We start from the raw sequence: 15,236 nt of genomic DNA on the forward strand, positions 1-15,236 counted from the left end.
GTAAATCTTTTAGAGATAAATGTGAAATGGATGAGTAAGCAAGTCACAGAACTGTGGTTGATTAGTAATGATGAAATATTTAGAGGGGAGATTATAAGAAAAAAACACATAAGTTTGGAATTTTGTATATGTGAAAACATCATTAATGAAAGGTATAGACCACAGATAATAGTAGATACAAACTCATGTAAATTTAGTTCAAAGTTTTTGGTGCAATATAATCTAGAATACTGGGTGAGCAATAAATTTGGGCATTACATGTGACCTAAAAATAAATAAATAAATAAATAAATAAATAAATAAGTACAGTAACTATTTTAAAGAATAATTTCTCTCTTCAACTCTAGGTTTACAAATATGTATTATTCTTAAGTAACTTTTTTTAGAATTAATTTATTTATTTTTGGCTGAGTTGGGTCTTTGTTGCTGCGTGCAGGCTTTCTCTAGTTGCGGCGAGTGGGGGCTACTCTTCGTTGCAGTGCGCGGGCTTCTCATTGTGGTAGCTTCTCTTGTTGTGGAGCACGGGCTCTAGGCGTGCGGGCTTCAGTAGTTGAGGCTCACGGGCTCTAGACTGCAGGCTCAGTAGTTGTGGCACACGGGCTTAGTTGATCCACGGCATGTGGGATCTTCCCGGACCAGGGCTTGAACCCGTGTCCCCTACATTGGCAGGCGGATTCTTAACCTCTGCGCCACCAGGAAAACCCTAAGTAACCTTTTTTGAAGCAGAGCACATCTAGCAAAATCATAAGTGTATATAGCTTGATAAATTTTCACAAGGTGAACACACCCATGTGCACATCACCCAGATTAGGTTGTGTATAGAATATCACCAAGGGACCACTTCCATATGCCCCGTTCCAGTCATTACTCTCACAAAGGTAATGAAAATCCCAACTTCTGTCAGGCAGATTAATTCACCCTGTCTTAGAACTTGAAGTGAAATCATACCGCATGTACTCTTGTGTTTAGCTGTTTTCACACATTATATATTTGACCTTTGTCTACAATGTCGCATATTGCAGAAGTTTGCTTATTTTGATTGCTTTAGAGCAGTAATTCTCTGTTGGGGGGGTGGTAATAATCCCCCCAGGAGACATTTGGCAATAGTTGTAGACATTTTTGGTTGTCACAACTAGGAGAGCGCTACTGTCATCTAGTGGGCAAAGGCCAGGGGTGCTGCTAAATATACTACAGTCTTCACAACAAAGAATTATCTGGTCCAAAAGAATTATCCGTGCCCTACTTTAGAATACTGCATTGTTTTATTTATCCATTCTACTGTGGATGGACGTTTGTGTTGCTTCCGTTTGGGGTTCTTATGAATAAAGTTGCTATGTATATTCTCATACATGTCTTTTGGTGCACATATGTTTGCATGTATGTGAAGAATACACCTTGAACATGTGAAGAATACACTTTGAACATTTGATATGTTCAAATTTAGAAAATACTGCGAAAACAATCCCAAAATGATTGTATTAATTTGCATTCTCACCAGCTGTGTGTGAGTTCCAGTTGCTCCACATCTTCATAAAATCCTTGGTATTATCATTAAAAAAAATTTAAGGGCTTCCCTGGTGGCGCAGTGGTTGAGAGTCCGCCTGCCGATGCAGAGGAAACAGGTTCGTGCCCCTGTCTGGGAAGATCCCACATGCCGCGGAGCGGCTGGGCCCGTGAGCCATGGCCGCTGAGCCTGCGCGTCCGGAGCCTGTGCTCCGCAACAGGAGAGGCCACAGCAGTGAGAGGCCCGCGTACCATAAAAAAAAATTTTTTTAAACCATTTTTTGGGTGGTATTATCCCCCTTGTAGTGTTAATTTGCAATTTCTTCATGACTAATGAGGGTGGAACATTTTCACATGCTTGTTGGCTATTTGGGTACTTTATTTTGTGAATTGCCTGTTTAGTCTTTTGCCCATTTTTCTGTTTGGCTGTTTGCCATTTTCTTATTGGTATGTAAGAGTTATTTATATCTTCTGGATATGAGTTTTTTTTATCAGCTATAAGTATTGCAAGTATTCTCTCTCATTCTGGGACTTGTCGCTTTACTCGTTTAATAGCAGCTTTTGATGAACAGAATTAATGTTAATATCCAATTTATCAATCTTTCTCTTTTCATTAGTGCTTTTCACCTTCATTTTAAAAGCTGTTTTCACTGGGTTTATAGTTACAGGTTGGCACTTATTTTCTTTTAACACTATTTTTTGTTTGTTTTTTTAAAAATGTTTATTTATTTATTTTTGGCTGCATCGAGGGATCTTTCGTTGCAGCGCATGGGCTCCAGGGCGCGTGGGCTCTGTAGTTGTCTCACTAAGCCGCTTCGTTGCCCCGAGGCATGTGGGATCTTAGTTCCCCAACCAGAGATCGAACCCGCATCCCCTGCATTGGAAGGCAGATTCTTAATCACTGGACCACCAGGGAAGTCCCTTAAATCTTTAAATATATAATTCAAGTATTTCCTTACTTCCCTCATGTATTAGTTTTCTATTGCTGTGTAACAATATTACAGCTAACTTAACATCTTAAAACAAAACACATTTATTATCTCACAGTTTCTGGGGGTCAGGCATCTGGACACAGCTTATGCGGGTCCTCGACAGGGCTACAATTAAGGTGTTGGTCAGGACTGGGTTCTGTTCTGGGGCTTGACTAGGAAAAGGATCCACTTCCCTGTTCATTTAGTTTGTTAGCCAAATTCAGTTCTTGAGGTTGTAGGCATACAGGCAGCAGTTTTTTGCTAGCTACTAGCTGAGGCCACCCAAAGTCCCTTGCCAAGTGAGATTCCCCAACATGGCCACTTACTTCTCAAAGCCAGCAAGGGTGATAAGACCTCAGTAAGAGGGGCACCATGATCTTATGTAATATAATCATGCAATCTCATAATTAACATAATGTACTCACACACGTAATCACGTACATCTTGTCACCTTTGCCTTATTCTGTTGGTTAGAAGCAAGTCACAGGCCCTGCCCATACTCAAGGGTGGATGAGACAAGGATGTGAACACCAGGAGGCAAGGATCGCGGGGGACCCCCTGAGTCTATACACACATTTCTGCTAAGAAGTCACCTGTATTAACATTGTTCATTTGAAAATAATGTGTGTATTTTTTCTGTGACTGCTTTTGGTTCTCAGCAATCCTATGATGTTCTAAGTGTGTTTTTCTTTGAACTACTCTTAATTAAGGATCATAGATCTTCTTGTACTAGTGGCTTGATATTTTTCATCTGTTTGGGAAAATTCAGCCATTGTGTCTTCAAGTACTGCTTCTGCTTCATCTTCTCTTCCCTTTCTGGTACTCCCAATTTCCTAGATGTTAGACTGTCTCACTGTAGCTCATATATCTTACATGCTTTTCTGTATTTTCCATTCTTTTTTTTCTTTCAATTTTTTTCCCATCTTTTTTCTCTCCTTCAGTATGGATATTTTTACTAACCTATCTTACATATTACTAATCTTGTTCTTAATCTGCTGTTAGACACATCTATTTCATTAAGTTCAGTTATTGTATTTTTCAGTTTATAATTTCCATTTTGTTCTTTTTAAAAAACATGTAACTTCCAGTTCTCTGGTCAAGTTCTCCATTTTGTCTTTTCTTGAACACATCAGTCACATTTACCACCTCAGTTCAAATCCTTTTATAGGAAGCAAACATCATCTCACAATCCTGATATCAATTGGGCTGTGAGGTAATACATTCATAATACATTATAACTTACAGACCTCAGCAACACTTTGAACATATAAAGTGCAAACACTGTAATTCATCTTTCATCTTCCATTTTATTATTCACATAGGACGCCAGTAATAACACACCCATTCACTTCAACACTGGCTAGATGAAAACCTAGTGGGAAAACCTCTAAGCCCTTGGTTCATCTAATAAAATCATTGCTCAAGGAAGAATTTCTGGAGGGGAGGTACCCAGGTTTGCTCTCTGAGCAACAGTGTCTATTTGGAATAAAATGGATTTCTCAGGAAAATTTACGAAGGAGGGTATGACAGCGGCCTCTGGATGGCCCCAGTGACTCCTGCCTTCTGGGACCCTCTGTGTTGTCTACACCCCTCCCTTTGAGTGTGGGCTGAGCTTAATGACTTCATTCTAACAAATAGGACTCATGAGGCGCAGTTATGCTAAAACTTTCTTTGTTGTTTATCTGATATTCAAAGTTAACGGGGTGTCTTGTATTTTGTTTTATTTGCTAAACTGGCAACAGGTGTGTATTCTCCACTGATAATGTCTCTAAATTAGAATTCCAATTGTGAGTAGCCAATGTTACAGAAATCTTGACAATAGGAGTCACAACTTTGGTCATTTATGCAAGTAAAAGTAGAAAGAAATTAGGTTTTGGACTTCCCTGGTTGACCACTGGTTAAGACTCCACGCTTCCACTGCAGCAGGCATGGGTTCAGTGCTTGGTTGGGGAAGTTCTGCATGCTGTGTGGTGCAGCCAAAAAAAAAAAGAGAAATTAAGTTTTGAACCTAGTCCCTTATTGAATTCTCTCATTGTTCTAATACTTTTTCAGTTGAATCTCTTGGCTTTTCCAGATATGTAATTATTTCACATGCAAATAATGATAAATTTACTTCCTCCTTATCAATTTTGGTTCTTCTAATTTTTTTCTCAGGAAGTACTATCATACCAACGTGGTAACGGTAGTAACAGCAAAAGTTTTAGTAATTGTTAATGTGTAATGAACTATCCCAAATGGCATAAAACAATCATGGATTCTGTGGGTGAGAAATCTGGGCGGGACACCGTGAGCATTTTTCATCTTTGCTCCTTACTATCTGGAGCCTCAAGTTGGGAAGATTTAAAGGCTGGGAGAGTTGAGAGGTAGAATCACCAGAGGTGCCCTCAGTCACTGGCCTGACAGTTTTTGCTGGCTTTGGGCTGGGTCTCAAGCTGTCAGCCTCTGGCTAAAACACTTACTCATGACCTCTCTGTGTGGTCTCTTCATGATGGCTGGTTTGGGCTTCTTTCCAATATGATAGCTGGGTTTTAAGAGTGAACATTTTGGGATTCCCTGGTGGCGCAATGGTTGGGAATCCGCCTCCCAATGCAGGGGACACGGGTTCGCTCCCTGGTCCGGGAAGATCCCTCATGCCGTGGAGCAACTAAGCCTGAGCTCTAGAGCCTTCGGCGAGCCACAACCACTGAAGCCTGCGCGCCTAGAGCCCATGCTCTGCAGCAAGAGAACCCACTGCAGTGAGAAGCCCGTGCACCACAACGAAGAGTAGCCCCCGCTCACCACAGCTAGAGAAAGCCCGTGTGCAGCAATGAAGACCCAGCGCAGCCAAAAAAAAAAAAAAAAAAAAGAGTGAACATTTTAACAGAGCAAGCAGAAGTGTAATAGCATTCTTATGATCAACTTTGAATGTCACAAAGCCTCACTTCCAACATTACTGTATCAAAAGTCCACCCACAGAGTCAAGAGAAAGGGACATAGACTCCCTAGCCAGTGGGTGGATTGTCAGGATTACATTCTAAGAGGAGCATGTGGGATGGAAGATATCACTGGGGTCGTCTTTGGAAAATACAACATGCCAAAAGGAACAGCTTTGCTGTGTTGCTGAGTTGAGTGGAGATGCTTCTACTAAAGGGGCTTTACCTTTAAGCCTGGGTTCAGATTTATTTATTAACATGTCAAGGAAGTCCCTCTATTCTGAAATTATTGAGTTTTTAAAAAATAAATAATAGATGGTGAATTTTTTCAAATGCTTTTTCAGCATCTATCAAGAGGCAGTAAAATAAGGTAAAAATGAGTGAGGTTGTGGTTGCTCCGTTTGAGGCAGGTCTGCAGTTCATCCATTCATTCAGTATGTTTCTGAGCACTTACTGTGTGCCAGACACTTTGCTAGACACTAGGATGAAACACCGAATTCAAACAGAAGTGGTTCCCAGCCCTCATGAAGTTTATAGCCGAAACGATCCAGATCCAATTAACTGCCTGATCTGGTTTTTGTGCCAGCAAGCACAGAAAAAGGTGTCCCCTTCTGCTCTCCTACCCTAATCCCAAACAAACTCAGTAACCGGATCAGCAATTCTCTCATTCCTGTGACAGGAATCTCTTGTCTGGATTGTTTGAAGGACACTGGGTATTTACATATATAATTTTGGCCACCAGGGGGCAGTCGTATTCTAAAAATACTTTCAAAGGCGAAGAAAAGGGACAAACCCATTCCTTGAAAGGCTAGCCCTGGGGTTCTGGGGCCAGAGTCAAAAATCACGTGGTGGGATTCACTCCAACGGGGACACAGCACAGCACTGTCCCACTTCAGGCCTGCAGATTGCACCAATTTGTCATGAGGCCCTGGCGCCTTGAGTGGAGGATGATGTAATGAAACCTGACCCAGGTTGTTAAGAAGTAGATCAGAGGGTCACCCAAACCAAACACTTCAGAGGAAGTTAACTGCACAGGAACCCCTGGAGGGAGGGGCCTAGAGCACCTCCCACCCCCATCACCTTTCAAGGCCTCCCTGAAGAGTGAGCAATTACTGAGCACTATCTATTCAGCTGCCCGGTCTGTATCGGGCGGGAGAAAAGCAGACGTTCTGGCTACAAAGCAAGGCCTCGCTTGCACAGCATCATGAGAGAGGAGTAAGGACAGCCGGAGCCAAACAGAGTCCAGTAAGGAGTCCCCCACCGCGCCCCCCGGAGAAGCACACAGAGCACCCAGGCCCCCAGCTTCTCCAGGGGCAGCATGAGCCCTCACCCTTGGGGTCCTGCAAGCATAGCTGTGCTTCCAGGAGCTCCAACTCTTCTCTGTTCTCTCTGTAGCCTAGGGTGAGGCATCTATTTCCAGTGTATTGATTTGTCTTATTTTGGTTTTTGCTTGTGTCCAAAGTGGTTTATCAAAGCCCCACATCCCCTCCCCATCTGGGGCTGGAGCAGCTTTGGGAACAGAGAAGCAGGAGAGACTCTCAGGCTCCTTCCCCACCCAGCCTCCCCCTGTTAGCAAGGCTGTTGCCCCAGAATCATAGCCCTGCCCCTCCCTCGAATAGAAACCAATTGCTCTTATCTAAGTTTTAGGAAAAAGCTTCGAAGAAAAAAAAACAGTTCGAACAAACTAGGCCCAAAATGGCGGAATAACTATAGCTCTTTGTAATACATTAGCAACTAAATGACACACCCACAGGTGCTGTGACAATTGACAGTTGCCACGACAACTACTGGAAAAGCCCATACCAGGGCTGAAAAGGAGAGTTGTATCAGTACCAGGTCCAAATCACACCCTTGTTCTCAGATAATTCATTACTAGTCCTCCCACTCTTTCCAAATCCCTCCCTTTTACTTAATCCTGCTATACTGTATATTTGGTGTCTCTGCCCTAACTGGGTTGAGAAGTTGATTTCTGAACTAGGTTCCTGCCTCTCAATTCTTTGGCCATTGAATAAAGCTTGTGCTATTCCAGTCTTAGCGTCAGTGTTGTTATCGGCTGCACAAATTTGATTGGAAAAAGAACCTCCCTGGTTGAGACAAGGGGTCTCAGCCTGGGCTGGGACCCCAGAGCAGGTCCAGTGAACCAATTTGGTAACACCCCCACCCCCAAGTCAATGAATGCAGAGCCCACTTGAATGAGAAGAAGGAAAAGGGAGGAAAATAGTTAATATCTTAAAAATATTCTCCATCCACAGGGTTGTGAGAATGCACAAGTCTTAGCCCAAATCTGGTGTGAGCAAGAACTCAATGAGTATTAGTTATTAGATGTCTACAATCCCTTACTGGAATTTCTGAAGCCCCAAAGCTCTAAAAACCTAAAACTCTTTCATAATTCATTTGGCAAATCCCAATCTGACCTGAACTTATTCTGTGGCAAAACTGCGTCTGAACCACCATGCAGCTAATTTTGATCTACATGTACCACTTGGTGTGAGTAATCATGTTTCACTGCAGAAATCTACAGTGTTTGATTAGAGTCCTGTCCCAGACTGCACCATGGGTGTTTTGAGTCTAAGGTGTGGCTGATTGTCTTTTTAAAATCTGGAACAGTCTGAATCCTGAAACATAACTGGCCCCTGAAACCTGTTTCTGTATGAAACCTAGGTTCTATATCTTATTTCTGCTTTTAGCTAGCTATGTGACATGTGATGTGGTGACCCTAAGCTCCATGTCTCCTGCATTTATTCCTGCCCTGTAAGATCCATGCCCTTTGAGTGTGGGCAGGACCTGTGACTTGCTTCTAACTAATAGAATATGGCAAAGGTGAAGAGATTTTGAGGATGTAATTAAGATCCCAAATCAGTTGATTTTTATTTAATCAAAGAGGAAATGATCCTAAGTGGGCCCGACTTAATCAGGTAAAAGCTTTAAAAGAGGGACTGGGCCCTCCCTGGGACCAAGACTCTCTCACGTGTTGGCTTTGAAGAACTTGCCATGCTGTGAGAGGGCCTATGGAGAGGCCATTGGCGAAGAACTGTGGGCAGATTTTAGTCGCTGAGAGCACTTGGCTGACTACCAGCAAGAAAAAAAAAGACCTCAGTTCTGCAGCAGCAGGCCGAGGAAGTCCGCCAATAGCCTGAGGGAGCTTGGAAACATCTTTCCCCGCTTGAGTCTCTGATGAGATGGCAGCCCAGTTGATACCTTGATTGCAACATATCAAAACTCTGAAGCAGAGGACCCAGCTAAGTCAAGCTCAGACTCCTGACCTATGGAAACTGAGCTAGTAAGTGTGTGTTGTCTTCATCCACCAGATCGTGGCTGTTGGTTATGCAACACAGAGAACTAGCACATTAGAGACAGTCCTTAACCTCCATGAGCCCCAGCTGCTCATCTGCAAACTGGGGAAATGGGTAGACTTCAGGTCACATCTAGGAGTCTTTCCGGCTGTAGCTTTTGGAGACTCTCTGAGATGCTGGGTGCTTTGGTTTGGGCAGAAGGGATAATGGTCCTTTAGTGGGTGAGCAGATGTGAGGCAGGGGGCTGTGGGTTCCAAAACAATGCACAGGCAGAGAAAATGCAGACAGCTGAGGACTCCCCCTGAGTCCCTGGTGATCCACCTGCCAGGCTGGACACTGCCCACAGCTGGCACCACTCCTGGCTACAGATGCAATCGTCTTTCAAAAGCAGGAAAAATAAACATCCTCTTTTCCCTGCTCTGTAAGGGAAGCTCCAACATGCTGGACACTGCCCCATCTCTATCAGTTTAGTAAGGGCAAAAGTCCATCCCCAGCAATCTTCATCTCAAGACACCTAAAGCTCTTGGGCTGGTGGCCTCAGGACGGGGAAGTTGCAGGGAGCTGAGTCAGGGAGGGCGTCAGGTTTCCTGTGAGTTCTTGGCAAACCTCTGAAGAGGATAAGCTTTTACTTCTGTGTTCTCCCACTGAGCCCACTGGCCATGTGTCCCTGCTTTCCACACTCCCGCCTCCTGTCACAGGGGCCGCAGACTACCAACATGCCCCAGAGGTGGAGCAGCAGCCTTCCCTCCTGCAAAGACTCCCTCAGACATAGCTGACACTCTCATTTCACTGGCTGAAGCAATGGTCCCTTATTAAATTCCTTGGGGGATGACCTCATTAAGCCTTGTTATGGGTCACTTCTATTTTAGGGAGAATAAATTTCCTGGAATCTTTCTATGGACATCTAGTTAATTGAAACCTGAAGTAGGGGTTGGGGGAAGGGTGGGCACGAGTGAGGAGGTGGAGGAAGCCTGAAAGGGTGAGGAGTGGGGAGCTGGTTGGAAGGAGGACGCAGGGGGTACATATGAGGGGAAATGATAAGGAGGAAGACACAGGCCGAGGAGGGGGAGGGAACACAAAACAAGCATCCACTGCAGCCTGATCTGCTGAGATAGCCTCCTAGCTGCCTCGCAGGCCTCCGCACTCAACCCTGCCCAGACACGTGAGTCCAGACCAGCGTGATACGATAAGGGCCTAGGCCAGGATATGGCAACAGAGATGGAAAAGAAGGAGATATGAGAGAACTTGGAAACAAATTTGATATAGGGCTGGAGGAGAGGAAAGAACCCAAGATGACCTTGAAAGATCCCTGCAGAATGGGGAGAGGTGCCAGAGTACAAGCCCAGTAGAGGCCTCAAGTCAATGCCAAGTTCAGGGCTCTATTGTTTGAAGAATCCCTCTTCACCCACTTTTGAAAAAGCGACATTTCCTGTCTCCAGTCTTCTGGCTCTTCAGCCATTCATGCATGCGTGCAGCTAACGTGAATTCAGTACTTACCAGATTGGACCCAGGCTGAGGACTGGGCAATGCAAATGTAAACAAACATACTTCTTAGGCTAAGTGACTTGAGTCCATTCAGAGCAGTTAGCGACTCAGAATCTCTTTTACTTCAATTCCCTTTTCAAACAGTTGTGCTGATCCTTAGGATAGGTGCCGCAGAGAAGCGGATATAAAGAGGAAAGAAAGTTTTGTGTTGGGGACCTTAAAGTCAAGTGAACTTGTGATATGTGATAGTGCTGGAAGACAGGTGACCACTAATTAATTGTGTGGCTCTTGGCTGGACTCCAACCAGGCCTGGGTTCTTTCATCTGTAAAAGGAGGGAGTATGGTTAGATGATTTCTGAAAACTCTCCTACCTTTGTTTCATGCTTTGTTTTTGATGTGAAAGAGTTATGAAAAGTTTGGTTTCTACATAGATGTGATGTAGTCCTTTATTTCAGAAAACAAGAATAATGTGAGCACCCACAGAGGGATGTGGGGTGTGACCTGGAACGCTGTTCCTCACTCCGGTGCGTCCATATGGAGGCGGCTTCATTTGAGCCACAGTCCCGGTGTCGCTCTTCGGAAGAAAGACATCTGACAGCAAAGTTTGAGAGAAGGACCTGACCATGCTCTGCTAAAACCAGCTGTGTACCTGTTATGGGCTGAATTGTGTTCCCCCCGAATCCATATGTTGAAGCTCTAACTCCCAGGACTTCAGAATGTGACTGTATTTGGAAATAGGGCCTTTAAAGAGATAATTCAGTTAAAACGGGGTTGTTGGGTTGGGTCCTAATGTACTATGATTGGTGTCCTTGTAAGAGGAGATTAGGACACAGACAATACAGACTGAGGGGTGACCATGTGAAGACACAGCAGGGAGGAGGCCAACTGTAAGCCTCAGAAGAAACCGAACTAACTGACACCTTGATCTTGGAATTCTAGACTCTAGAACTATGAGGAAATACATTTCTGTTAAGTCACCAATCTGTGGTACTTCATTATGGCAGTCCCAGTGAATTAATATATCACTCTAGGGCCTGCCCCACTGCAGAGACGGTATATTCTGGGTTGCTCACCAGGCAGTAAATCCACTACTTGGGGGAAGGGCTGAGGTTGTCCAGTCTGTCGACAGGGGCCATGACATATCATGAAGTCCGTGGGGCCTGCACATTTAAACCGTGTCCTCCAATCTAGATTTTATTTATCATAAAGTTGACACTTAAATGTTCACCTGTTGCCTGTGTCTTATTTCTCAATTGGTTCCAAACTTTTATGTTTTTTTGGTTCCAAACTTGAGGAGAGGGAGAGAGAGGGTTGTTTATTGCACCTCCATCCCCGACCCTAGCAAGAAAAAAAGAAAGAAAAAACCATCTCAGACCATGTTACAGATAAGTCTTCCCTGGGGATTTTGTTCTTTTTTCTAAACTCCTTTTTCACTGTTGCCCTCATCACTCCCGAATGAGCATTCTGACTCTGGCCGGGCCCACTCATTCCCAGAATGGCTTGGCTCTTTTTGATTCCATTGTGACATCTGCCTAGAAGCCTTTCCTCCTCTTGTCTATGCTGCAAATCTCTTCATACTCAGAGTCTTGGTTCAGAGTTCTCCTCCCAGGTGTGTCCTCCCTGGGTACAGGCCAAGTTTGCAGCTTCCTGGTCTCAGCTCCTATTATGACTCTGTGTGCACATTCCCATTATGTTGTCACATGCTTCTAATGTTAGGTGACACTGGAAGGGCTGTACCTGGAAGGGCTTCTGTGTCTTGTGTCCTCAGTGCTAGCACGGTGCTTGGCTGCAAAGCATGTGTGCATAAAGTGCTGGAGAATGAATGAGTGGCAGGATTTTTTTTTTTTAAATAAATTTATTTATTTATTTTTGGCTGTGTTGGGTCTTCACTGCTGCGTGCGGGCTTTCTCTAGTCGCGGTGAGCGGGAGCTACTCTTCATTGCAGTGCGTGTGCTTCTTATTGCAGTGGCTTCTCTTGTTGCAGAGTACGGGCTCTAGGCTCATGGGCTTCAGTAGTTGTGGCACATGGGCTCAGTCTTTGTGGCTCGCGGGCTCTAGAGTGCAGGCTCAGTAGTTGTGGCGCACGGGGTTAGTAGCTCCACGGCATGTGGGATCTTCCCAGACCAGGGCTCGAACCTATGTCCCCTGCATTGGCAGGTGGATTCTTAACCACTGCGTCACCAGGGAAGTGCCAGGATGCTGTTGTGACATATTAATTTGTGTGTTTCTTATAGTATTCTGCCTGCCCCTTCCATTTCAAGTAGACAGCAAGGTTGGTAATTTCTTGTTTCCGTGATTCAGGTTGGGTGCAAAGCAGAAGGAGGCTGAGGTCAGTGACTCTTCTTGTCCTCTGAAAAAAATCTAAACTCACTGGGTTTCATGTGTGTTGTAGGGTGAGGGGAGATGGCCTTTGAGAGAGAAGAAATCATGGGGACCTAGAAGGTAAGAGAGGTGTGGGTGACCTCATCCCTGCACAGCTGTCCATGATGAAGGTGGGCCATCCTCCTTCATGGAGTGGGAGGCCTTTTGAGCATCCAGCCTTTGCAAAGATTTCTCCCCATGCATAACATGGAAACAGACCCCAGCTACTGCCCACCACTGGGCTTTGGCAAATGACAGATCTATGTGGATGGGAGACTAGACCCTATCCTAACTTTCCAGGCACCTGTGGGTCCTGAGTGGGGAAGGGAAATGAAGCTTCAGCAATGACTTACATGGACTTTCCTGCCAGGTGGGGGACTTAGAGTAGAAATTAAATTGGTTTATAGGACATAAAGAAAGTGAGCTGGCTTCAGATGGCCAACAGGCCCATGAAAAGATGCTCAACATTGCTAATTATTAGAGAAATACAAATCAAAACTGCAATGAGGTGTCACCTCATACCGGTCAGAACTGCTGGCATCAAAAAGTCTACAAATAACAAATGCTGGAGAGAGTGTGGAGAAAAGGAAACCCTCCCTCACTGTTGGTGGGAAGGTAAGTTTGTGCAGCCAATATGGAAAACAGTATGGAGATTCCTCAAAAAACTAAAAATAGAGTTGCCATATGATCCAGCAATCCCACTCCTGGGCATATATCTGGACAAAACTATAATTCAAAAAGATACATGCACCCCTATGCTCATAGCACCACTATTCATAATAGCCAAGACATGGAAACAACCTAAATGTCCATCAACAGATGAATGGATAAAGAAAATGTGGTACATATATACAATGGAATACTACTCAGCCATAGAAATGAAATAATGCCACTTGCAGCAACATGGATGGACTTAGAGATTATCATACTAAGTGAAGTAAGTCAGAAAGAGAAAGACAAATACCGTATGATATCACTTATATGTAGAATTTAAAGTATGATACAAATGAACCTATCTAGGAAATAGAAACGGACTCACAGACATAGAGAACAGACTTGTGGTTGCCTAGGGGGAGAGGGGTGGGGGAGGGATGGAGTGGGAGTTTGGGGTTAGCAGATGCAAACTATTATATAGAGAATGGATAAACAACAAGGTCCTACTGTATAGCACAGGGAACTATGATCAATAACCTGTGATAAACCATAATGGAAAAGAATATAAAAAGAATGTATATATATATATATATATATATATATATATATATATGTATACCTAAACACTGCTGTACAGCAGAAATTAACACAACATTGTAAATCAACTATACTTCAATTAAAAAAAAAGACTCAAAAACAAAAGAAAAGAAAAGAAATTGAGTTGGAGGACTAGATTATCATCCACTAGAGTGGTCCAGCAGTTAAGACCCTGTGCTCCCAATGCAGGGGGCCCAGTCTCGATCCCTGGTCAGGGAGCTAGATCCCACACACATGCCACAACCAAAGATCCCATGTGCTGCAACGAAGACCTGGAGCAGCCAAATCAAATAAATAAATAAGTAAATAAACATTTTTAAAACAAAGAAAAAGAAAGAAATGAGTTCTGGATCCTTTGTTTAGGTCCTGATATGTTGCTCCCCCTTCCCCATCTTCCGCTCCAGAATTTGTTTTTCTTTCGGCCTAACCGCATGCTTGCGGGATCTCAGTTCTGTGACCAGGGATTGAACCCTGGCCACGGCAATGAAAGCCCAGGGTCCTAACCATAACGCCACCAGGGAACTCCCAGGGAATTTTGCTAAGGGCTGAACTGGCCCATAATTTACTTCATCATCCCCTTAACTGTTGCCTGGAATGTGGCAGTTTGGGGAGTGTGTTATCATTCTTGAGACTGTACAAGTGCCCTCACAGTAGCCTGGGGCAGCCCCAGAAGGAGAATCCTTCAGCCAATGGATGTTTCCTGCCAGAGACTAAAGGCCCCAGTGGGGAAGGTTCTTCTATTTTCCCCTCAATGAGGTGGAGAGTGGAGCAGCTGGAGGAGAAGCTCCCCCCGGGGTGTGGCGGCGGGGCTGAGGCCGGTGGGGTGGGGGGCGAGGGGGAGGCTGTGCAGGATGGGAAGATCCCTCCATGGCGCATGGTGCTGGGGACCATGAGATGCACAGATCTCTCTCCATGCTGAGCCACCTCCAGCCCAGTTAAGACTCCTTAGAAACCGCCAGCACCTCTCTTCTCTCTTTAGCCCCACTTTGTCCCCTCTGCTCTCCCCTCCCTCCATGCAGCGACCCGGCTCCCCAGAGACAGTGTGGTGAGGGAATCTCTACCTGCTCCCTGGTGGTCGGCCTTGGGGACATACTGTCTGGTGGTGGGGAGGGGAGGGCAGGACAAACAGGATCAGTCCCTGTTTCGGGGAGAGATAGGAGCTGGGCAGAGGCAGCGCAAGAGCAGCAGAACAGGCACTGGCTGGGCCGAGCCCTCTATGTCAGTCTCTTCTGCCCCTATATTCTGGCAGGCCCTCTGGCAGGGACAGGGTCACCTTGGCAGTGACTGTGCATCCCACACCCTTGTAGACAGGGGCAATGTCTTTTGGGCCTCCCAGGAAGATAAGCTCTCTCCTAGCTGTTCCTGGCTTTTACAGTTCAACAACATCAATTTAGGGTTTTGGCTGAGAACACATGTCTCCCAAGGGGCAGTTGAAGGCACATGATTATCCAAAAGGATGT

This window comes from Mesoplodon densirostris, chromosome 15, assembly GCF_025265405.1.
Source record: "Mesoplodon densirostris isolate mMesDen1 chromosome 15, mMesDen1 primary haplotype, whole genome shotgun sequence".
NCBI lineage: Eukaryota > Metazoa > Chordata > Mammalia > Artiodactyla > Ziphiidae > Mesoplodon > Mesoplodon densirostris.